General features: G+C 44.7%; 1 long non-coding RNA gene across 1 annotated transcript; it reads left to right on the plus strand.

Moving 5' to 3' along the window:
- The first annotated feature begins 20,415 nt into the window (after positions 1–20,415).
- On the plus strand, positions 20,416–22,204 carry LOC119281505. The gene is made up of 2 exons (XR_005138444.1): positions 20,416–20,847; positions 21,917–22,204. It is a non-coding gene; the product is annotated as an uncharacterized LOC119281505 (long non-coding RNA).
- The last annotated feature ends 2,877 nt before the right edge of the window (positions 22,205–25,081 follow it).

Consider the following 25,081-nt stretch of genomic DNA (forward strand, 5'->3'; position numbering starts at 1 on the left):
AACATCTTCTTCATCTTTTTCTTCTTCTTGGCCTTCTTCATTGTTGGCGTTGTCGTTCTCTTGTCGTGGTGGAGAAGGAGGTTGTTGACGTTCGTCTTGGTGCACTTCCTTGTTTTCTTCATCTTGGTGTGTCCCACTTGTGGATGCTTCCATATCAACTCTTGGTTCACCTTGTTGTAAGGTAGAAGCTTCCACTTGGATGGACGAGGTACTCTCCTTCACCTCCGTTGGACGAATCTTGCCAATAGACAAGTCTTGGATTGCTTCCGAGGGGTCTTTGTCTCCTACATTAATTGGCAATTGCTCTACTTGTGAGCCATTAGATTCATAAAACTTCACATCTACCGTCTCTTCAACCTTTCGGGTGAAATTGTTGTAGACACGGTATGTGTGAGAGTTTGAGCCATAACTAAGTAGGAAACCTTCATGAGACTTAGGAGCAAATTTAGAATGACGATGCTTATCAAGAATGTAGCACTTTGAGATGAATACTCGAAAGTATCCAACTTGGGGTTTGTTACCGGTGAGGAGCTCGTATGCCGTCTTGCCGAGTAGCTTGTGAAGATACAAGCGATTTGTTGCATGACAAGCTGTCTCAACCGCTTCCACCAACAAATGCTTCGGCGTCTTGTACTCATCAAGCATCGTTCGCGCCATTTCGATGATCGTCCGGTTCTTCCTCTCAACAACTCCATTTTGTTGAGGTGTGTACGTAGCCGAGAACTCATGTGAAATCCCTTCTTCGTCAAGAAAGGTGTCCACATTTGCGTTCTTGAACTCCGTTCAGTTGTCGCTACAAACCTTCTTGATCATCACTTCAAATTGATTTTGGGCCTTCCTAGCGAAGTTTTTGAAGATCTTTTGGACCTGTGATTTATCATCGAGAAAGAACGCCCACGTAAATCTTGAAACCGAAATAGGACATTGAAACCAAAATTAGCAAGTCTAGATACTGAAAGTAAGTTGTAGCTGAGAGATTCAACAAGCATGACGTTTTGTATGGAGCTATCATGTGATATGGCCACCTTACCGAGGCCAACCACCTTACCCTTTGAGTTATCACCAAAAGTGACATACTTTTGAGGACCATTGTTTTCAGCAAGCTCACGAAACATATCCTTATCTCCGGTCATGTGATCGGTGCATCCACTATCAAGAACCCATTCCTTTCCTCCTGCCATATATCCCCAAAGATTTTCCATAAGACCAAAGTGTCTCATTGCATCATCAAGATCAAAGTCACTATCATCATCCTCGTCATAGTATCAATGTTCAACATCGTCATGTGGTGGATCAAATCCTAGAGAGGGTGATTCGTTAGAGTGAGTTTGACAATGATCTTGTTTATGAATTTTTATAGCTTCGGAAATAATATCACTAATAATTCCAACATCTCCTTTGGCACACATAAGGTTTGTAAGCTCAAATAGACAATCACCTAACATATGATCACTGGAATTCATCTTACTCAAGGCAATAGACTTATGGAGAATTTCATCCAGATTTTTCAAGGAATAATTTGGAAAACGTTCTTCAAGAAATTTCCATATGGTGTAGGCACACTTAAGAGTAGGCAAACATCCAATCAAGTTTCTAGGCAAGCCTCTAATGATAAGTTCAACAGTTCTATGATTGCGAATCATGTCAATTGACTCATCAAGGGTAGGATGCATAGGATCAACATGAGGTGCACAAGGGCTAGTAATGTACTTGTTCAAATGATATTGACTAAAAATAACAAGCATCTCATTTTTTCACTCATGAAAATATTCTCCATCAAGTATAGGCACTCTATGTCTAAGACTCCCAGTAGTAGACTCATCCATATTCCTCCAATGGTGTTTAAACCAAAGCAATGGAGACCAAGGCTCTAATACCAATTGAAAGGATCGAGAAGAGGTGTCTAGAGGGGGCTGATTAGACACTAAGTACCAAAACTTGCAGTTTTTAACTTCTTTAAGTTGGAGTGGAGTTTAGGCACAAGTTTAACACTCACAATATATATCAAGCAAGCATGCAAAGAGTATATGAGCAGTGGAAAGTAAAGCATGCAACATGCAAGAATGTAAAGGGATGGGATTGGAGGATTCAAACGCAATTGGAGACACAGATGTTTTTGTCGTGGTTCAGATAGGTGGTGCTATCGTACATCCACGTTGATGGAGACTTCAACCCACGAAGGGTAACGGTTGCGCGAGTCCACGGAGGGCTCCACCAACGATGGGTCCACGAAGAAGCAACCTTGTCTATCACACCATGGCTGTTGCCCACGAGGGATTTGCCTCACTAGCGGTAGATCTTCATGAAGTAGGAGATCTCCTTGCCCTTACAAACTCCTTGGTTCAACTCCACAATCTTGTCGGAGGCTCCCAAGTGACACCTAGCCAATCTAGGAGACACCACTCTCCAAGAATTAACAAATGGTGTGTTGATGATGAACGCCTTGCTCTTGTGCTTCAAATGATAGTCTCCCCAACACTCAACTCTCTCTCAAAGGATTTGGATTTGGTGGAAAGAAGATTTGAGTGGAAAGCAACTTGGGGAAGGCTAGACATCAAGATCCATATGGTAGGAATGGAATATCTTGGCCTCAACACAAGTGTAGGTGTTTCTCTCTCAGAAAATGTATGCTGGAAGTGTAGGTTCGTTCTGATGGCTCTCTCCATGAATGAAGAGTAGGTGGAGGGGTATATATAGCCTCCACACAAAATCTAACCGTTACACACAACTTGCCAATCTCGGTGGGACCGAATTGAGAAAATCGGTCGGACCGATTTAGCAAATCTAGTGACCGGTAGGATTTTCGGTGGGACCGACATGCAATTCGGTAGGACCGATATGGTTAGGGTAGGGCATAACGTAATCTTGGTGAGACCGATTACACAAACTCGGTGGGACAAATTTTGGTAACAAGTTAACCCGAGAGTTGGTCAGGCATACTCGATGAGACCGATTACACAAACTCGGTGGGACCGATTTTGGTAATAAGCTAACCAGAGAGTTTGCATTGTAATCTCGGTAGTACTGATTGCTCAAACCCGATGAGACCAATTTTGGTAATGGACATGCACAGAGAGATTACAATCCCATCTCGGTGAGACCGAGATCCCTATCGGTGAGACCGATTTGCCTAGTGTTTGTGGCAGTGGCTATGACATCTGAACTCGGTGGCGCCGGATAGAAAGAATCGGTAGGGCCAAGTTAGACTTTTGGTTTAGGACATATGTGGATGTGAGAAAGTAGTTGAGGGCTTTGGAGAATATCACTAAGCATTTTGAGAAAGTAAGCCATTAAGCAACACCTCATCCCCTCTTGATAGTATTGGCTTTTCCTATAGACTCAATGTGATCTTGGGTAACTAAAACAAAAAATGTAGAGTCTTGTGCTTTGAGCTTGAGCCAATCCTTTGTCCTTAGCATCTTGAAGGGGTTCCACATCCTTTAGTCCATGCCACTTAATTGTTGAACTTGTCTGAAACATACTAGGTACAAGTGTTAGTCCAACAAGATATATGTTGACATTAATTACCAAAATCACCCAGGGAGCACTTGTGCTTTCAATCTCCCTAGGGTGTTGTCCGGGAGATCGCTGATGTGGTCCACTAGAGATTCTACAGGTTCCTCAGATCCTGGTGGTGGTGGTGGTGGGGGGGGGGAGCTCGCCGCTTCTCCCCGTGCTGCCGGGTGCGGGATCTACAACCGGCATCGCCGCTAGCGGGAGCCTGGCGCTAGGCCCAGCCAACTCCATTTTTATTGCGGGCGTCGCACCGAGCTCATGGGATTGAGCAGAGTAGCCAGAGACGAGTCTAGTGGTAGTGCGAGTGCGGAAGAAGGAGGGCTGGGGTTTTCTGTAGGAGTGGAAGAAGAGGAGTAGGCGTTTTGTGTACGAGTGAGTAAGAAGGCAAGTGGGGATTTTCTATATGAATGAGGAAGATGGGGAGCGGGTGAAATTTGGGGGAGACAAAAGCGGGAGAGTCCAGCGAGTTGCAGTATAAGTGGAAGCGAGGAGGAAGGAGGGTTTTTCTGGGATCGCCCCCTCTTCAAGAAATATGGGCTTTTCCTCACAAAAAACAAAAACAAATGGGCTTTAAGATGGATAGGCTTTTGTATCAGCCCAGTCGGATGCCCTTGTTTCATACTGGAGGGCCTTAACACTAGAGGCAGCCCATTAGAAACACTCTCTAGCTCTTCAGGTTATTGCCCATTTGATAGAAAAAAGAGACACATCCATCTTAATTATGGCTCCTCATCGGTAACATTTTTCAACTTGAGAAAAAGTTATAGATCCTTTTCGGGCCGGCTTGGCATCCCCCAAATTAGAGGATGGTGTACTGCATGTAGACACTCACACTGGTCGTAGCGCGGCAAAATGAGGGGTAAAATAACATGCCCACAAGGTTGTAAAGGTTGACACGCTAACATCCACACTAAAGTAAGCTTCACAAGATACGGTATGCATACTAGCTAACATTCACAAGCACTTAAGTTCAGCATGTTTACGCATCTAAATGATTCACAAGACTATAACCTAGACAAAGCTATGAGAAGCTGTAGAAATAAAGAAAAAATGATAGATGCTTCTATGAGCAAAGGGCCTCCCTGCGCACGCATTAATTTCCTGGGCATGCTTCTTTCTGCTCAATGTTGCGTGCACTTTGAGCATGTTGGCAACTCCATAGCTAGCTTGATAGCACATCTTGCAATTTACGCTGACACATTGCAGCAAGCAGAGGAGGCAATAGAGATCACTCAACATCAGACCATTTTGTGCAGTTCCACTGAAATCATCTTCATTGTCCTGAATGTGAAAAGATAGGCAAGTTTTGTACTTAAACGGTGTCGCAAAACAGTAGCAGATATCAATAGCTCGGCATGACAAAACACAATCATCTGAACGAAGGGGATACTAACCTGCGTGAGGAATATTATGCATAATTTTATAGGTGGTTAGTTGATTTCCACCTTGGGATATCCTATGATGGCACGGAGGAAATTCTATGCAATCGATGAGCGCAATTCCTTCCGTGTGGCTGTACAAAATTTGTTCGACAAACCCCAATATCTTTTTTGTGCAGTTCCACTAAAATAATGCACCACTATTTGCATGAACCCTACTCGCCGGCCAGGCCATCAATGAATCAATCTCTTATATCTTGCGTTGATGGAGCGGCTGCAGTGCTTGTTTGCTCCTCCACACATGACATGCTCATTCCACACTGCAAACATCAAGTCAATGTACGAATAAGCTTATTTCATCTTGCGTTGTTCATTCTACCTAGTTAAGAATGTAGGAATACCTGGAGCACCGTAAGGTCAGCTAACAACAGGTTCCACTAAAATTGAGGTTTGTGCTTCCGTTTGCACAAATAGACACCATATGAAGATAGACAACCCTGTTTGCACAAATATGTAACATGGTTATTTAAGCAGTGTCATTTTTTTGCAGAGGCATATGATTAACAGTAGCATCTCATATGTTATCAATGGCATTATAGTGACAGTATGAAAAAGTGCCATTAACTAAGAAGTGCCATCACACCAAATCAACACTACCACTAGATTAACGGGGGCTTACATTAACATGCATAACAATTGCATTATGACTATGTGATGACAAATTGGGAGTTGCACTTCATCAGTATGTACATGCATGCATTGGTGCAGAGACGTGCTATACAAACATTTTTAACCCCTTTTCGCTATGACATTTGGAACCATCGCCAAGTGAGTGTGGGCGATAGGGGGGTCCTTCCCACGCGACCCAGAAACCGTCGGGGATAGGTCCTACTGGAACACATATGCTGGGGCAAAATGAGCTCGTGTGCGATCTGGCGGGGCATCAAAACCCAATTGTTTCCATTCGTATGTACATCCCACATGGTGAATCCCAGAAAAACATTTCCGTTCATATGTATATCACACATAGTTTTTTGTGTGGAAACATTTGTGCAAGGTGGCCTAACGCAAATAGTTCTCTGCTGGGAGCCGTGTGTGATTGTTAGTTGATAGAACACGTCTACTTTGTAGAAACTGTGCGGGTTGTTTGAGTTCATCGCCCACGATGCTATCTAAGTAACCGTCTGCAATAGAAAACCCCAATAAACAGGGTAATTAGCCTATTATTTATAATCCATGTACTAATCAAATTGATATTTCTTATAAAACACACCAGATATTTCATATTCCTATAACAGCAACCATGATTTCATAATCGAATTACATCAGATAGCTTCGGTACTCAGTTACGCCATTACACAACAACACCAAGTTTAACATGCAACATCAAAAACCTTTGGAAAGTAGTATCATACATGGTAAATATATAGATGAATCTCATTTGGGAAACTGCAGAAGCGGAATGCAAATATTGAGCCTTCAGTGATGTTGAATGTCCTTGCAACTTTAGGCCAGTGGCTATGGATAATTGCCCGCCCAACCTTCGTCCTCTTTAGAAAGACTTCAATATTGTACCGTGGGTGTTGAATGAATACCTTCCTTGCCTCTTGACCATGCAGGTGGTTTGAGAGGTAATCATCGGTGAACTGCTTTGAAAAGTACTGAAAACAAAGATATGCATAAATCGTCATTATAAATTTTGAAATGGCGCAAGGGGTAAAACAAGGTAAAAGATTTAGTACCATCCTATAGTTGACTGATGTCTTCTTCATTGTGCAAACAAAGATCTTGTTGTTATTCGTCGCAAGTTTCTTCATCCTAAAAATCTTTCTGAGTTTCTTGACTTGATTGATATTCATGGACATCTCATTTCCCCATATGCAAAATGGGTCGAACAATGGGTCTAAGCCTCTGACAACAGGACCTACATGTGCAAGACCAAATTGTAAGAAACCTAAATATTAGATGATTCCTGCAACTGCACAATAATGTTCTATTAGCCAAAGGACCATGCTTGAACAAACCTCGATGGTAAACCGCAGTGTCTCCCATTGTTTCCCTGCAACATACGTAAGGAAGATCTTGATCAGTTTAACTGAGAGTTGCCATACTATCAGTAGAATATGTATTGAGTACAGCCAAATTCGATTTATTTCACATGCATAACAATACAAAATTGTACCCACAACAAATGAAAATCAAATTGCAGAACTGAACCAAACAGTCAAATGGACAACAGACCAAATGAACCAAAATAGTTAACTGAGCACGACATTGCAGAATAGAAACGTGTACTAGAGGATAAGACAGTTAACAAAACAAAGAATGCTTGAGAACAGTACTACGAAAAGTTACGTTTCAAAGGACCAAAGTGTTAACCGAACATTACATTTCAGAGGACCAAACTGTTAACTGAACATCAGATTGCATATTAACATTACAAAGGACAAATCACTAGAAGGCACTAGGGGTGGCCTCGAGAAAACATCACGAACTGTATTTTAAAGTAGACAACCGTGCAGTGGTGTCGACGGTGGCCTCGAAGAAGAGGTGCTCCTCCAAGATCTGGCGGTCGGCACGCATAGCAGCCATAGCGACCTCGTACGCGCATGCGGTCGCGATTTGCTTCTCCGCTACCAGATGCTACTGAGCTCCACGTTATACTGCATGCAAAATGGCTGTGGGCGGCGCTTAATTGGAGGAGGGGGACAGTGATTTCAGCGGAAGGTGTCGCGCCATCGGTCGGGGCATGTGGGACGGGAAAAGGGGAGGATGGTGTGGGTGGGGTGTGGATTACCTGACCATATCGACGAGGACGCTCAACAAGAAGAAGGGTCAGTGGCGAGGAGGCTGCGCAGCAAGAAGAAGGGTCGCTGGCGAGGAGGCGGTGCTGCAAGAAGAAGGGTCGCCGGCGAGGAGGCGGTGCTGCAAGAAGAAGGGTAGCTGGCGAGGAGGTAGTGCTGCAAGAGGAAGGGTCATCGGCGAGGAGGTTGAGCTGCCAGTAAGCAGCAGTGAAGGTTTGAACTTGGAAAGCAAGGAGGAATAGTGGAAATGTGGCTTTGGTGGGAGGGATGGGGCGGGGAGATAGATATTTCCGCGGTGGCAAAAAAAATTTCACTTGGTGCCGCAAGAAACTGGCGCGCAAGTGTTACAAGCGGGGGCGGTGGACTGTAGACGATGAAGCTTCGTGCGTAAGCCAGACAAGATTATGCGCCAAGATATTTTATATCGCATCCCACACGATTCTTTCTAGTAAACTGTTTGTGGTATAACTGATTTTTTCATTATGTTTTGAAAGACAAAATGGTGTTACAGAGGGAAAGGATGGTGTTTGAATTGCTAGAACATTTATGTACAGTGAACATGCAACTACATAAGTGTCGTGTTTAAATTTGGAATTATTCCGGGTTTGTTTGGCATTTTTATGCATTAATTAAGTTTCTTGGCATTTAATGTGCATAATTCAAATTTGAACTACACGCACATGGTCCAGTGCACGAAAGTTTGTTGAAAAATCACATGTGTGTCTTTGGGTGAATTTATAGGTCCCATGCAAGAATGGGAATGAAATTCAAACATCTGGGCGTCGTGGCTTGGCCGAGAACATTGAGAAACTTGGTTTTTAAATTCTTGAAAATTCAAAACTCGCATGAAAATCATGAAACTTGGCATGGTGTCATTTCTTAGCACAAACATGCTGTGGTAAAAAAATTGGCAGCATTTGGACAAGTTTTTGGTATAAGCTTCTTGTAAACCGGAGCTTCTCTCGAGAAGGATCGTGGTTCCTGAGGGGGGACGTGTCACCTTTGTGTTTGAAATGATATAGGCTACCTCCCCCCCTTGTTTTTACAGGGGCAACATAGAACTATATGAGTGCCGTGTTAAAATTTGGAATTATTCCGGGTTCCTTTGGACTTTCTTCTACATTAATTAAATTTCTGGTAATTTAATGTGCTAATTCAAATTTGAACTACAAGCACATGCTCCAATGCACCAAAGTTGGTTGAAAAATCACATGTGTGTCCTTGGGTGAATTTCTAGGTCCCATGCAAGAAATGGGAATGAAATTCAAACATCTGGGCATCGTGGCTCGGCCGGAAAGATTGAGAAACTTGGTTTTTTAATTCATGTAAATCCAAACACGCCTGAAAATCATGAAACTTGGCATGGTGTCATGACATGGCATCAACATGCTGCGGTAATTTTTTTGGCCGAATTGGGAAAAGCTTTGATATAAGTTTCTTGCAAACCGGAGTTTCTCTCGAGAAGGCTCGTGGTTCCTTGAGGAAACGTGTCACCTCCGTGTGCGAAACTACATACGTACACTGCTTTCTCCCGCCTTAAGTTTTTTACACAGACATATTAGACCAAATAGAAGTATTTTGCTAAATTTTGGAATAATCCCGGTTCGTTTGGCCTTTTTATACATTAATTGAATTTCTAGGCATTTAATGTGCATAATCCAAATTTGAACTACAAGAACATGCCCAGTGCACCAAAGTTGGTTGAAAAACCACATGTGTGTCCTTGGGTGAATTTCGAGGTCCCATGCAAGAAATGGGAATGAAATTCAAACATTTTGGCATCGTGGCTCGGCCGAAAAGATTGAGAAACTTGATTTTTTAATTCTTGTAAATCCAAAACACACCTGAAAATCATGAAACTTGGCACGGTGTCATGACATGGCACCAACATGCTGCGGTAACTTTTTTGGCCGAATTGGGACAAGCTTCTGTATAAACTTCTTGCAAACCAGAGCTTCTCTCAAGAAGGCTCGTGGTTCCGAGAGGGAACGTATCACCTCCGTGTGTGAAACGACATACGTACACTGCCTTCAACCGCATTAATTTTTTTACACAGGAAGATTAGACCAAATAGAAGTATCGTGCTAAATATTGGAATTATTCCGGGTTCATTTGGCCTTTTTTATACATTAATTGAATTTCTGGGCATTTAATGTGCATAATTCAAATTTGAACTACAAGCACATGCTCCAGTGCACCAAAGTTGGTTGAAAAATCACATGTGTGTCCTTGGGTGAAATTTTAGGTCCCATGCAAGAAATGAGAATGAAAGTCAAACATCTGGGCGTCAAGGCTCGGCCAGAAAGATTGAGAAACTTGGTTTTTTAATTCATGTAAATCCAAAACACGCCTGAAAATTATGAAACTGGCATGTTGTCATGAGATGGCACCAACATGCTGCGGTAATTTTTTTGGCCGAATTAGGACAAGCTTTGGTATAAGCTTCTTGCAAACCGGAGCTTCTCTCAAGAAGGCTCGTGGTTTCGAGAGGGAACGTATCACCTCCGTGTGTGAAACGACATACGTACACTGCCTTCTCCCGCCTTAATTTTTTTACACAGGCAGATTAGACCAAATAGAAGTATTGTGCTAAATTTTGGAATTATTCCAAGTTCGTTTGGCCTTTTTTATACATTTGAACTACAAGCACATGCTCCAGCACCAAAGTTGGTTGAAAAATCACATGTGTGTCCTTGGGTGAATTTCTAGGTCCCATGCAAGAAATGGGAATGAAATTCAAACATCTGGGCGTCGTGGCTCGACCGAAAAGATTGAGAAACTTGTTTTTTTAATTCCTATAAATCAAGAACATGCCTGAAAATGATGAAACTTGGCATGGTGTCATGACATGGCACCAACATGTTGTGGTAATTTTTCTATCCGATTTGCGAAGGCGCACACATTAACAAATGGAACAAGTGCTGTCACGTTAGAAATCGGAAACAGAACTATTATTGGAACCGTGGGCGTTCTACTTACCAATTACATGCCGCCATGCGTCCCCGTTTTTTATTGGCTAGGAGGTGTCGTGCGGGGTAGCTATCTGAGTACGGGAGGCGTGCGACCAAACCCCTGCACGTGCTCATCGAGAGGAGAGCCCTTTGACCTCTATCCGCCGCGCACCTCTCTCCCAACATCTCCATTAATGGCGCCCGAGCCCCTATTTCACGATGTGACTATGTCTCACTAGACTGAGATTTAAGAGAGAAAAATGAAAATCTAAAAAGAAAGTTTTGCATGGATCTTGATGTAAGATCCGACGGACCTATATAGGATCGACTGCGACTTATAGCAAGCACGATAAATATAAGGACAATAACAGTGGATAATAATTGTCTTAAATATTTAGGAACATAATTAAAAAAAGCCACATGCGGCAATGCCTGAAATACACAAGGGCAAAAGAAGAAGGAAGACAATGATCTGGCTCACTGATCTCTACTTTCTTGATGCGTTGCTGCAGGCCGCGGGAACTAGTCTCCACGGCAAGCGGCGATGAGCTCTTTCTTGTCCTAAATATGCTGCTTGAGAGCTTCCACAGATTCCTCCGCCAGCCTTTCGCGCTTCATGCGCAGCACAACATTCTCGTCCATAAGTTTCTCGACGATGACGCGGGTCCTCTTCAACAAGGCAGTGGTCTCCTCCTGCTGCTCCGCACTTCCGACGATCTTTGCCGTCAGTAGGTCACGCTCGGCCTCGAGCTTTGCATTGCTCTCCATTTGTTGCCGGATAGCACCGATAGTCTGTTCAAATGAGGCTTTCATGTCGTTCTGCAACCTCGCACAACTGGAGATCTGATCCATCTGGCTATGGACGATCGCATGCATGCGCCTGTAAGAGTCCTTGCCTGCTCGCGAGACATTTTCCCAGGCCGCCATGGTGCGGGAGGACATCTCTGCTGCTTTCGCGGCGCGATCGCACCAGTCTGCTGCATCGACGGCGCGACGGGACCTCCGTGCTGCTTCAGCGGCGCGGCGGGACCTCTGTGCTGCTACGACCGTGTGGCAGGACATGTCGGCTACTTTCGCGGTGAGGCGGGACATCTCTCGTGCTTCTGCTTCCATGCTCGCCTCTCCCTGGTGGCAATATCTCGACCCAGAACTCACACTGGCCATGGCAGACGCAAGGGAACAATGATGAATGAGTTGTTTGTTTTTGTGGATGAGGAGTTGAGGAGGAATGTGTAGTCATCTTGGCGTAGTAGTATTTATAACCGAGTACTATTACACTCCTAAGTGGGAAACCGTTTAGGTTATGATCGGTGTGAACGGGTTTGCCACTTGGAATGTGACGGGATGCAGGCTCAAAATTTATTGAAAGTGCGGCACTATTCCCGGATGGCGTAACGTGGGCATGCTTTCTCAGCCGCGTACATGGAGTTTGCACCATAGGGTGCACCACAATAGGCAATGTCAGCACACATCTTGTTCCAAGAACCATGCGCCCCATTATTACCGTCGCGCACGCCTCTTTTAATTAGAATGTGTGCCCGTCTAGCGCACACACATTGATCTGTCTAACTGTTTCTGTTTGTTCTGGCTAACCACAAGCAGTTCATCCGTGTGAAGTGTATGCCATCAAACACAGATACTTTGATCTGGCTGACCGTTTCTGTTCTGTTGCCTAATTGCAAACAGTTAATCCTTCTAAAGCGTATGCCCTCAATCGCACACACACCTTTATCTAGCTACCCATTTCGGTTGTATCGCCTCATCACAAACAGTTAATCCGAGTGAACTGTATGTTGTATATCGCACACGTATTCATATGGCTGCCCGTTTCCGTTCTTCTTCATCAACGCAAATAGTTCATTGAACTGAACTGTATGCTCTGCATCACACACGCAACCAAAACCTGAACCGTGTTTGATGCATCTGTCGTCGCAAACGTTTTGCACCTTTTTTGACGGTTTTTTACACCACCGTTTGCGATTATTGCATCGCACATAGTTTCGTCGAAGGGTCTCTGATCGTAGTGCCGCATTAGCAGCATCCTACAGTAGTGATGATTAACAGGAACGATCGTTCTAACAAAGGGTTATATGGAATGGAGGAACACATCGTTGTGTCAACCATTGTGCAATTAAATTTTGTGCAGTTCAACGGAGATGCAGCTATGTTACCGGTGTCAGAGTTAAGTGTAACAACCCAAAACACTCTTTATGAGAAATAAAGCAAGACAGAAGAATTTCATAAATCGGTGGTGGAATTGATTCATTTTATCAATGGCAATAGATTGTCAGCAACATTACTTAGTAGAGACATCACATTAACAGTGGCATTGTTTCATTTTACCTATAATGTTAGATTAACAGCAGCAGTAAGGGCATAGGGACAGGGGAGGCATAAAGTGGTGAGGCTGAGGTGTTGCCGAGTGCGGCAAACATGCAAAGCATGTCTGGATTTGTGCATTTTTTGTTCTCATGAGTGACCTTTCCTATGTGACCACAAGAAATCTAGACGTGCTCATTCTAGGTTGCATTGTCGACCCAACGCCCCCACTTTCTGTCTTTTTTCGACCAAGAGACCAGTCAGGCCAACATCTTTATTTACCTTTCCAACCAAGAGATCGGTTCATTAGCCAGTATCTGCAGTACCTTTTTTCCTCTAATAGTAAAAATGTAGGTGGTGTTCGTGTGTTCGACAAGCCGATGGAACTAGCTACATGTAGAGCTTTTTAATACTAGAAGACTATCCGCATGCGGAATTCACCGACGTGGGGAGCAATCCTAACTTGATGAAAAAAGGTATGTGGCGACATGGGGAGCTAGGCTATTAGAACAAGGCCGGTTCTAAAAAAAATATTCCTCTGGTCGGCGGAATGTGGCGAGGCAGGCGGTGGGATCTGCCAACTCGACGGCGGGGAGCAAGGGTGAGGAGGACCTCCCACGCCGGCTCCAGGTCAGAGAAGGCGGTGCGCGTCGGCTTCCTCCCTCGCCACCGGCGACCACTAAGGAAGTCCTGGATTATACGGTCCTCGGAAAGCCGACCTATGTGACATGGGCCGGACTAACGGGCCTTGAAGATACAAGAACAAAAGGCCTCCTCCCGTGTCTGGATGGGACTCTCCTTTGCATGGACGGCAAGCTTGGCGTTCGGATGAATAGTTTCCTTCCTCTTTAAACCGACTTTGTACACCCCTAGTCCCCTCCGGCGCCTATATAAACCAGAGGATTTAGTCCATAGAAGGAACACAATCATACAGGCTAGACATCTAGGTTTTAGCCATTACAATTTCAAGGTAGGTCAACTCTTGTAACCCCTATATTCATCATAGTCAATCAAGCAGGAAGTAGGGTATTACCTCCATTAAGAGGGCCCAAACCCGGGTAAACACCGTGTTCCCTGCCTCCTTGTTACCTTCGATCCTTAGATGCACAGTTCAGGACCACCTACCCAAGATCTGCCGGTTTTGACACCGACATTGGTGCTTTCATTGAGAGTTCCTCTACGCCGTTGACAAAAGGATCGATGGCTCGCCTTGACATCAGAGATAGCATCACTTCCGAAGAGGCCCCAGTTTCAAGGAAAACTCTCCAACTCGGTAGCTTCATTATGGGCGCCCGCCCGACCGTTGAGCCAGAGGCAGCCCAATTCATCGCCAAAAATCGCCTCCACATCGACCATGAATACTCCAAGACATTGGATCCGGCAGATGTTTTGGCCTTAAACGAACTGCTAGATCGCATTGCCGCCCTGGGGGTTGCAACCGACTACGATCGAATTTGGATTAAACCCGATCAGAGAGAAATCAGATCTCCGTCGATCACCCATCATGTGGCAATCATGGAGGAACAAGCCGACGATAACTCTTCTCCCACGTTGAGGACAAATTATGTTCGGGTTTTCGAACTCGGAGAGCCCGACTCTCGTCTTCTGGAAGACACTTCTTGTCCTCCAAACATGGAATCGAGTGCCGAGCCTAAAAACACACCGGATGCTCCAGAGCCCAGGCCTCTAACCTCGGAAATTCTTTGGAATCCGGATTCCTCAACAGGTCAGGGTTCGGATTCGATCCCACCCACCCACCACAAACAATATTCCCCAAGCAACTCTGGTCCTCCGGACATATGCGACTTAATGTATGTGCGGCAGCAGCCCCAGGAAACAGTCCACCACTTTTGGGCTATATTCCTGCTTATTAAAAACAAGATCAAGGACTGCTGCAACGACGACGCGATCTCAGTATTTTGCAACAATTTCATGGATAAGGGAATCCTGAATGCCCTCAACCACCGTCGTGTACAGCACTTTGCCGATTTGGCACACATAGTACAGAAGTACTGCGCAATGGAAAGCGCCTGGAAAACCCAGACAGCCTGCTGGGAACCGCAGGCCTTTAGGCCATCCCCAGGACGGGCAAAGAGGACGCACCCCCGCGGAGCACCTAATCACCATCCCATGGACAAGAAAATTAAACCCATTATGGGGGATAAATTGTCCTCGAGGAATGGCTAGACAAACCCTGCAAAATTCAGGTGACACCGGACAGCGAACCAACGCATAGCCTTTGAGCATGTTGGATACTCCGGCAGGTGGCCAAAAGCGGCAAGGGTCTCCTCACTAAAAACACTCCAAAGAACTATTCTTCGGGGGATAATGATCCCAAAGTATTCACGGTCTTCGAGACCTTTTCGTCGAATAATCAGCGCAAGAGGGCGCTCCGCGACCTTGCCGAAGTCTTCCACGTGGCAGCAGTAAGCCCTTGGAACGATAGGCTATCACTTTTAATGTTGATGACGAACCAAGAGCCCGCTCAGTCTGGGCACCAGCCGCTTTGGTCCAAAACCCAATTGTAGACGGCTTCCGCCTCACTAAACTGCTCATGGACGGCGGCAGCAGACTGAACCTCATTTACGAGGACACGCTCGATAAAATGCAAATGGGCAGGAGTCGCATTGAGCAAAGTAACAGAACCTTTCGCGGTATTATCCCCAGCCGAGAAGCCAGATGCTCGGGAAAAAGCAAACTCGATGTGGTATTCGGCACACCGAATAATTATAGGTCCGAAGAGCTACTCTTCCGTGTGGCACCATTCAACTGCGGGTATCCTGCTTTTCTGGGGCGAGACGCATTCACGCGCTTCCAAGCCATACACCATTACGGATATATGAAGCTCAAAATGCCCGGCCCCAATGGAATCATCACTATATCAAGCGATCCGGACATCACCCTCTGAGCTGAAAACAAAACCGCATCTCTGGCCCTTGAGGCGTTATCTGAGGCCCTCGCGGCCGAGGAATTGACCACTCTACTTCCACAGTAGACAGGATGACGTAATCCTCGATAAGAGACCAAAGTCTACCTACTTCAAGCCGGCTGACGAGATAGTCAAATTTCAAGTCCACCCGACAGACCCTAATAAAACAACTTCCATTGGGGGGCACAGCTGGATCCGGCGGTGGACGCTGCACTACATGCATTCTTGCGTGAGAACTAGGACATGTTTGCTTGGCATCCTTCCGATATGCGAGGTATCCCACGAAGACTAGCCGAGCATAGTCTCAATATATTGAAAGGATACAAACCAGTCAAACAAACCCTTCATCGATTCTTCGAACCCAAACGACAAGCTATGGGGGAGGAGCTAGCCAAGCTACTAGAAGACGGGTTCATCAGAGAGATCAAACATCCGGACTGGCTAGCAAACCTGGTCATGGTACCTAAGAAGGATAAATCCTGGCGCCCGTGTGTCGATTTCAAAGACCTTAACAAGGCTTGCCCCAAGGACCCCTTCCCACTACCTCAAATCGACCAAATTATCGACGCAACCGCAGGGCACGATTCCTTGTGCTTCCTTGACGCCTATTCCGGATATCATCAAATTAAGACAAAATAATCCGATCAGGCTGCAACGGCATTCATCACTCTGTACGGGCCCTTCGGCTTCAATACTATGCCTTTTGGGCTCAAGAACGCCGGCGCAACTTACCAACGCATGATTCAAACATGCTTGGAAAAATAGATCGGCAAAACTGTGGAAGCATACGTAGATGATGTAGTCATCAAGACCAAACATGTCGATTCGTTGGTGGATGACTTACGCCTTACATTCGACAACCTCCGAACATATGACATACGGCTTAATCCGGAAAAATGTGTTTTCGGTGTTCCAGCCGGAAAACTTCTTGGGTTCTTTGTCTCCAATAGAGGAATTGAAGCGAACCCCGCTAAAATCCGAGCCTTGTCACAGTTGGCAACACCAACAGACGTCAAGCAGGTCCAAAAATTAGCCGGGTGCGTGGCAGCTTTAAGCCGTTTTATCTCCAGATTAGGGGAAAAGGCGTTGCCATTATATCGTTTGCTACGCCGCACGGACAACTTCATGTGGATGGACACTGCCATAGCCAGACTGGAGGAAATAAAGGCTCTGTTAGCAAGCAACCCAATCCTGGCCGCACCAAATTTCGGCGAACCAATGCTACTCTACATATCTACAACTCACCAAGTAGTGAGTGCGGTGCTCATCGTCAAACGGAATGAAGAGGGACACAAATTATGTATCAACGGTCCTTACACCATGTAAATCCCAATACCCCGCATTATCAAAAGACTAGCACATATGCCCGTGCGTTGCAACGGGAAAGATAATTTTTTTTGACCTGGAACTGTAGGACTTAGGCCCCACAGCAATTTTATTACTCCCAAACAAAAAATACATATGTGCAGTAATTACAAGGTCAGGGAGACCCTAAAAGAGAAAAGGCAAGGTGAAAAAGCTAACCTCAAGGAGGCAAAAAAGAGATCCATCTAATCAGATGATCTTTGAATTTAGGTTTAATCCTATGAACTAAAAGAGAAACATCCAAAATAAATGAAGCTCTCCACCTACGAAAAGATGGTTTGATATTCCTGAAAACCCTGTCATTTCTAACATTCCAGATGTTCCAGCAAGCTAGAAAAACAACTTCTGAGAAGAAAGGCCTTGCAAAATCCCTTCTAGCTTGATAAGCAATGGCAGTCATGTCATCTTCAGCAGGCCAGCTTATTTGAAGGTAGTTCCATACCCTGCAACTAAAGTTACACTGGAAGAAAAGATGATCCCTGTCCTCCTTGGTGTGCGTGGGACACAACACACACAAATTTGAGTCAGAAACATTCCAGTGCCTTCTCTCCAGCATATCTTGTGTATTCAGCCGATCCATGATCAACATCCAAGCAAAGAACTTGATCCTCAAGGTGCAACAACTAGCCCAAATCCAGGACAATATTGGGTTTGACACAATATGCTTATGCAAGAAGGTATAATATTTCTTGGCAGAGTAATCCTTTCCATCCTCTTTCCAAACCCAAACATCATTCAACTGGTGATTAAGATTTGAATTTCCAAGCAAGGATTGCAATGACTGCAACTCACCAAAAGCTCTCTCAGAGAGAGGTAAATGAAATAAAGGAGTGAGCTCAGACATGTCAAAAACCTTAGCAGCAGAAATAAGAGGGTCAATAACAAAGGAGAATAGTCTTCCAAATCTTTGATCAAGTGGTACACTGGAATCTCCCAAAGACCAAGAATCAGACCAAAACAGAACTGTGTCACCCCTATGAACATGCACAAACACAGACCATCCTGAACTTATCCATTAACTTGCAAAAATCCCTCCACCAGAAGGAACCACAAATGGTTGTGGCATGAGGGACTCTACCATGATAGTAAGTATTCCAAATCAAATGCATCCCAGGGAACATCAACTTTATTGTAGAACTTACTAACATGCTTGAGGAGTAGGGCTTCATTCTGCAGCCCCAAATTCAAGATACCCAGCCCACCTTTATTCTTTGGTCTGCAGACCAAGCTCCAAGCAGCCGAAGACTGACCAGACTCCTGTCCATACTTTCTCCAAAGGCACTGCCTCTGAATTCTCTCTAGTTGCTTTAAAATACCAGGAGGCAGGTCCAAACTGCAGAGGAAAAAAATAGGAATAGAAGAGAGAGCAGAGATCAAGTACTGTAGCCTTCCTCCTTGAGCAAGGAAGGAAGAGCTTACAGAAAGTTTCCTCTCCATAGTATCCACCAAAGGCATTAAGTCTAGAATCTTGGGTTTGTTGATTCCCATAGGTAGCCCAAGATAGGTAAAAGGCAGAGAGCCAACCACACAACCAAAGACTGAAGCCAGCCTAGCTATCTCCACTGGATCAACATTAATAGGAAGCATAGAAGACTTATGATAGTTGACATGCAACCCAGTGGACTTGGAGAACAGAAGTAACATCTTCTTCAAAGCAACCAATTGAGGTTCCTCAGCAGGCAATATAATTAGGTGTCATCAGCATACTGAATAATGGGGTAGTCCTTGTCATGACAGGGAATGGGAAGCTCCAAAAGTCCCTTATGAAACATATCATTCACAACTGATTGCAACAAATCAGCAGCAATTGCAAACAGGAGTGGAGAGAGAGGGTCACCCTGCCTAACACCTTTCTTGCAGGTAAATTGCTTACCAGGTACTCCATTAAGCAAAACAGAAGAAGTACCAGAAGCAAGGAACTGCTTAACCCAGGAAATCCATTTGTCATTGAAACTTTTGTGTCTCAAAATCTGAAATATAGCCTCATGCTCAATTGAATCAAAAGCTTTCTCAAAGTCTAACTTAAGAATAACAATAGGCCTTTTAGACTGGTGGCATTGATGCAAGTATTCAAGTGTCCAAGCCACAGAGTCCTGGATTGTTCTGGATTGTTCTTGACTTGATAAAACCATATTGGTTTTTGTGCAAACATCTCATGATATCCAACTGAAGCCTGTTTGCAGCCATCTTTGAAAGAAACTTAACCCCCATACCAGTAAGAGAGATAGGTCTAAAGTCATTGACAGATTCAGGAGACCTCTTCTTTGGTTCCAGAGTGATGTATGAATAGTTGACATGTTCGTCAAAATTTTCTTCGTGCTCTAGGGAGGCGCAAGCCCATGTGAATTAAGAACTATACTACAGATACAATGCTTTTGGTATGATTTCTGTATCATACTTCCGATAACATAATACATGAATAAATTAAAGTGCACCATAATAATTACTTCCTCCATTCCTAAATATTTGTCTTTTAAAGGTTTCAAATGGACTACCACATCCGAATGTATATAGACATATTTTAGAGCGTATATTCATTCATTTTGCTTCGTATGTAGTCATTTGTTGAAATCTCTAGAAATACAAATATTTAGAAACGAAGAGAGTAGATTGACCATGGTACACATAAATCGTACTCCCTCTATCTATTTTTATCCGACCTGATTTTTAGATCTCCGACACCAACGCGACTATCATTTGGCCAATAAGCAGGCATACTTTTTTAGTTAACTTTTTATGTTAATTGCAAGCACTCGCTCAGTTTCACCGCTATTTTTTTTGCGGGGACACTGCTATTTATTATGTTGCCCAAATATGTTGCGCCACATTAGTATGCAAGGAAGGAAGACAATCCGAAATTGCCCAAATAAATGGCAGCCCGGATTAATTTTCATTAGCCAGCTCACAAATATATTTAATTAGAGGCATCCAGCACATAATTTCATTTAATCAGAGTCAATTCATCGGGTAAATGGCAGCGTACATGTCCTCTTTTATGCATGTGTGGCATACCCCTCTCTTCCTGCGACCAACACTTCTTCTGGTGGGCCCCACCACTAAAACAACATATTTTGTTTTTTTTTCTATTTCCTTTCCCTTACCTTATCTCCTCGACTCTTCGAGTGGCCTTAGTTCAAGCTCCATGAGGCGTTTCCCACAAGATGAGACGGTGAGATGCAGTCCGCTGTTTGGGGCCATCGCCGTTGCTAGCGGCAAGTAGGGGTCCGTCGCGGATAGCACAGCCCGCGTCCGGCATGTCCAAGCCCCAGCCTAAGCTATGGCAGCTGCTCCCATGCCTATTCTCCCCTCAATTCGAGCTCGGAAACGACTCACACAAGATGAGATTGCGGTGTGCCGTTCGGGGCTGTCACCGTCGCCGGAGGCAAGGCGAGAGCTATTGCGGGTAGCACCGCTTGCGTCCGGCACACTTGTACCTGAGCCTAAGCTGTGGCAGCTGCTCCATGCCGCAGTGCCCCGCTAAACAACATCGTGTGCGGGGGCGGTCAGCTGGTACCTCGAAATACAGGGGGAGCTCATGCAGACTCACTTGAAGTTTGGAGCTCGATGCAAGCTCACAGCCTGAGGTGAGTGCTACCCCCATATGCTACTTCATCTACCTGTAATTTTCCCTTTCCTATGAAGTGATGGAAACAGAGAAGGGGCAGACTGTATGCACATATGCATGTACTGTAGTTTGACATGCAGCTTCACTTTTCCATTCTTAGTTTTCAATCACACGAGCGCAAGACTACATTGAACTGGAAAACTAAATCATGGAGGAATAACCAACAACTAATTCGTATTCATATATATCATTATTTGAGCATAAAACTATCAGTTAGCAGTTTGAATTCGTAGAAATCATGGAAATCATGCAAAATGATACTTTGAAACTGAATACACAATTATATTTTCTACGGGCTACCATTCTAAAACCGAGACATACCTTAGAACAATGAACAATGAGTATCAAAACCAACTGTACTTTTACAAGCACTCATTTAGTAGACGACAAGCATGGATGGTAATACAACTGCATTTTACACAGAATACTATTATATCATTGTAATGCTTCTTATATAATACGTACAAACTGTTAAAACAAATTCAAAGGCTTCACCTCGGTGTTAGTCGTTAGTATAAGATGCTGAGATGATAAAAAAAGGTAAAAAAAGGTTGAGATGACAAAACAAAATATTGTAGCTTGGAATGTAGCTGAGAATATATAAATCTTAGATAATCAGTAAAATAACAATGCAACTTTTTATTGGAAAAATGTACCTTGTGGAAAATCATCTTAACTATAATTGATTATTGTCTCCCCTTGGAACTACTGTACAAAACCTGAAGTCGTATACTATAGCGAAGCACTAAACACATGCATATACATGAGGCATGTTTGAAACATGAGGCCGCTCCTTGCTATATGTATACGTGAGGCATGTTTGAAACTGATTCTGTTGATGCGCATGGCTGCTTGTGTGGCATGCCCGCGATCATCACTCCCAGAATTATAATGTAATTCTGAAGGAGTAATTTGCACGCCCATGATCACTCCCCAAGCTTTTTCTGTAATTTGCATGTCATAGATTAAACACTTCTTTTGTTTTAGTCTTATCTCCTCTGTATGATAAGAGGGTCTATAATTTGTAGATTCAAGGCGCAACAACGTAGCTATGGATGATGAAGTGCCAGGAGCTGCTTCAATGCTCAAGAACACAGTGGATGCATGCTGATCCACGGAGAGAGCAATTTTCTAGCAATCCTAATCTATTCTCATGTGATCTAGGGGGCAACATTGACAATGTAGTAGATGGACAGGAGAAAGGATGTAGCCCGGAAGATATTTTGGCAGTAATCTGTTGTTACACAGGAGAAAAAAAAGTGTTTTGCTGATTATCTGGAATAAATTAGAGAGGTACGCTGATTATGCATGCTCAAGAATCCTTTAACACGTGCATGTGGTTCCTCTTTTGATTGTGCATTCTCAGTTGCTAGATTTGAACGGTGTTTGAACGGTGTTTGTCGAAGTCAGAATTGAACCACACGGGAATCCCTTTAATAATTTCCTTCAGTTAGAGATTTCATTGTTCCCTCCCTTCCTCCTTTGATTATATAGAAGATGATCAGGAATTCCTTCATAATTTCCTTCCTTATTTCTTTGCCACTAGATTCTTTTCCTTCCTTGGTTAATTTCCTTCCTTATTTCTCTCGCAAAGTCACTCAAATTCTTTCCCTTCCTGTTTAATTTCCTTCCTTATTTCTCTGCGAGAGACACTCAATTCCATCCCTTCTTTGGTTAATTTCCTTCCTTATTTCTCTGTGAGAGACACTCAATTCCTTCCCTTCTTTGGTTAATTTCCTTCCTTATTTCTTTGCGGGAGTCAATCAATTCATTCCATTCCTTATTCCTTGCACGCTTTTGTTCTCACACCCTTCGCTCGTTAATTCCTGAGACGGCTCCTTGATACGGAGAAAACATAAAAGTGTATTTGAATTGGGAGGATTTAATGGAAGAGAGCGAGGTGGGACTATTCTGCACAAGAGGAAGAGGGAAGATAGCTCTGCCGCGGCTCCATGGCTCATCCCCGTGAACTCAACGACGTCCATGTGCGGGGGCAGGTGGAGGCCGGCGCGGACGAGCAGGCAATGGAGCGCGTCGACGGAGCCGTGGTGGAGGTCATGGGCGCCAATCTGCTCCACCCACCTCGAGCTGACGTGAGGAAGAGGGAAGATAGCTCATTAGCCTGCAGCGGCGCCATGGCTGCCGGCCGGCGAGCGCCTCACCGCTGCTGCTGGCCGACGAGAACAAGGGAGCACGGGTGCTAGGAATGAAGACGCACCTGGGGGGCGGGGACGCCGGAGGTGGAGGAGAGGCCAAGAGGACCAGAGGCGGAGGGGAGAGCCGAACGACCGACAAGTTCGCCTACGGAGCCCAGCCGAAGCTTCCCCCCTTCCAGCTTCTCTGCCATCGGATAGGATAAAGAAGGGAGTGCGGGCGAAATTCATATTTGTGATGAAGGCCCAGCCGAGGCCCAGTTTAGCGAATCAGCCACGTACGGGAGAACAAAAATGGACGCAGAGAAACAGTTAGGGCGAAAATTTAGTACCATCTCGAATATGTTGTAAATCCAAACTGAAAACGTAAAATCACGGGAAGAAGTGTATTGTGACGCTGAACCCGACAAAGTCAATCTATGCTTTATTATTAGGGAAAGATAACATATGCGGTCTGCATGGCATCTCGCAAGCTGCGGCACTACTTTCAAGAGTGCTCCATCACGATCGCTTTCGAAGTATCACTTAACGATATTATAAATAATCAGTACGCCACCGGCCGGATTGCCAAATGGGCCATTGAGCTCTTACCATTTGAAATAATTTAGAAGCCACACCGAGATATTAAATCTTAGGTGTTGGCTGACTTCGTCACCGAATGGACAGAGGCCGAAATCCCTAAAGAATATAGCACATATTCCAACTGGGTAATGCACTTCGATGGCTCTAAGATGCTAGCCGGATTAGGGGCCGGTGTCGTCTTGACATCCCTCACAGGAGACACCATCCGTTATGTGCTCCAAATATTGTAAACAGATTCTAACAATGCAGCCGAATACGAGGCCTTACTACACGGTCTCTGGATGGCCGTCTCCATGGGTATACAATGCCTTGAAGTGCGCGGGGATTCAAACCTCGCAATATCTCAGATAAATGGAGACTTCGACACAAAAGATTTGAAGACGGCGGCTTATCGTAATGCCGTACTCAAAATTTTAGCTCGATTTCAAGGGCTCGAGAGAGTAATCAAGCGGCAGACATACTTGCCCGCATGGGTGCTAAATGCGACCCCGTCCCACCTAACACCTTCTTTGAGAGGCTTTTTAAGCCATCCGTCGCATGGCAGGATGGCAACAACAACATTTTTCCAGAGCCAACCATGTCCCCGGATTCCGAACACAACTCCGATATAGTCGGGGGTTCGGACACTGAGATAACACCATCATCCCACGAAATCACTGATTTAATCGCCCCATGGACCAAACCTTTCCTCGCCTACCTTACTAGGTACGAGCTCCCTGCTGATCAGATGGAGGCTCGTCGCATTGTTCGATGTGCGAAGGCATACAAAGTTCATGAGGGGGAACTGTACAAGAAAAGTACAACCAGAGTATTACAATAGTGTATCTCCGAAGAAGAAGGACGCCAGCTCTTGGCCGAAATACACGCCGGTCTTGGTGGCCATCATGTCGCTGCTCGGGCCCTTGTAAGTAAGGCCTTTCGTACGGGTTTCTATTGGCCCACAGCCCGAGCAGACGCACAAGACCTTGTACAGCGATGTGTTGGATGCCAGCTATTCGCAAATCAAAGCCACATGCTGCCCACTGCTTTACGAACAATCCCCATTACGTGGCCTTTTGCGGTCTGGGGGCTTGACATGGTCATACCCCTTAAAGAGGGAAGCCATAAGAAGAAATATTTACTGGTTAGGGTCGACAAATTCGCTAAGTGGATAGAAGCCAAACCAGTCAAAACGGCCGAGGCCGGACCAGTTATAGACTTTATATCCGGTGTGGTGCACCATTATGGTGTACCACATAGTATCATTACTGACAATGGTTCCAACTTTACGGCCGATGAGGTAAAAACTTGGTGCGCTAGTTTGCGCATTAAGCTCGATTACGCCTTTGTATATCACCCTCAGACAAACGGTCTGGTTGAGCATGCTAACAGCTTGATCATGAGTAGCATTAAACCCAGACTAGTATGATCCTTGCACAAATCAGACAAGCACTGGGTTGAAGAACTCGATTCCGTACT

Source organism: Triticum dicoccoides, chromosome 3B (assembly GCF_002162155.2).
Source record: "Triticum dicoccoides isolate Atlit2015 ecotype Zavitan chromosome 3B, WEW_v2.0, whole genome shotgun sequence".
In the NCBI taxonomy this organism is placed as follows: domain Eukaryota; kingdom Viridiplantae; phylum Streptophyta; class Magnoliopsida; order Poales; family Poaceae; genus Triticum; species Triticum dicoccoides.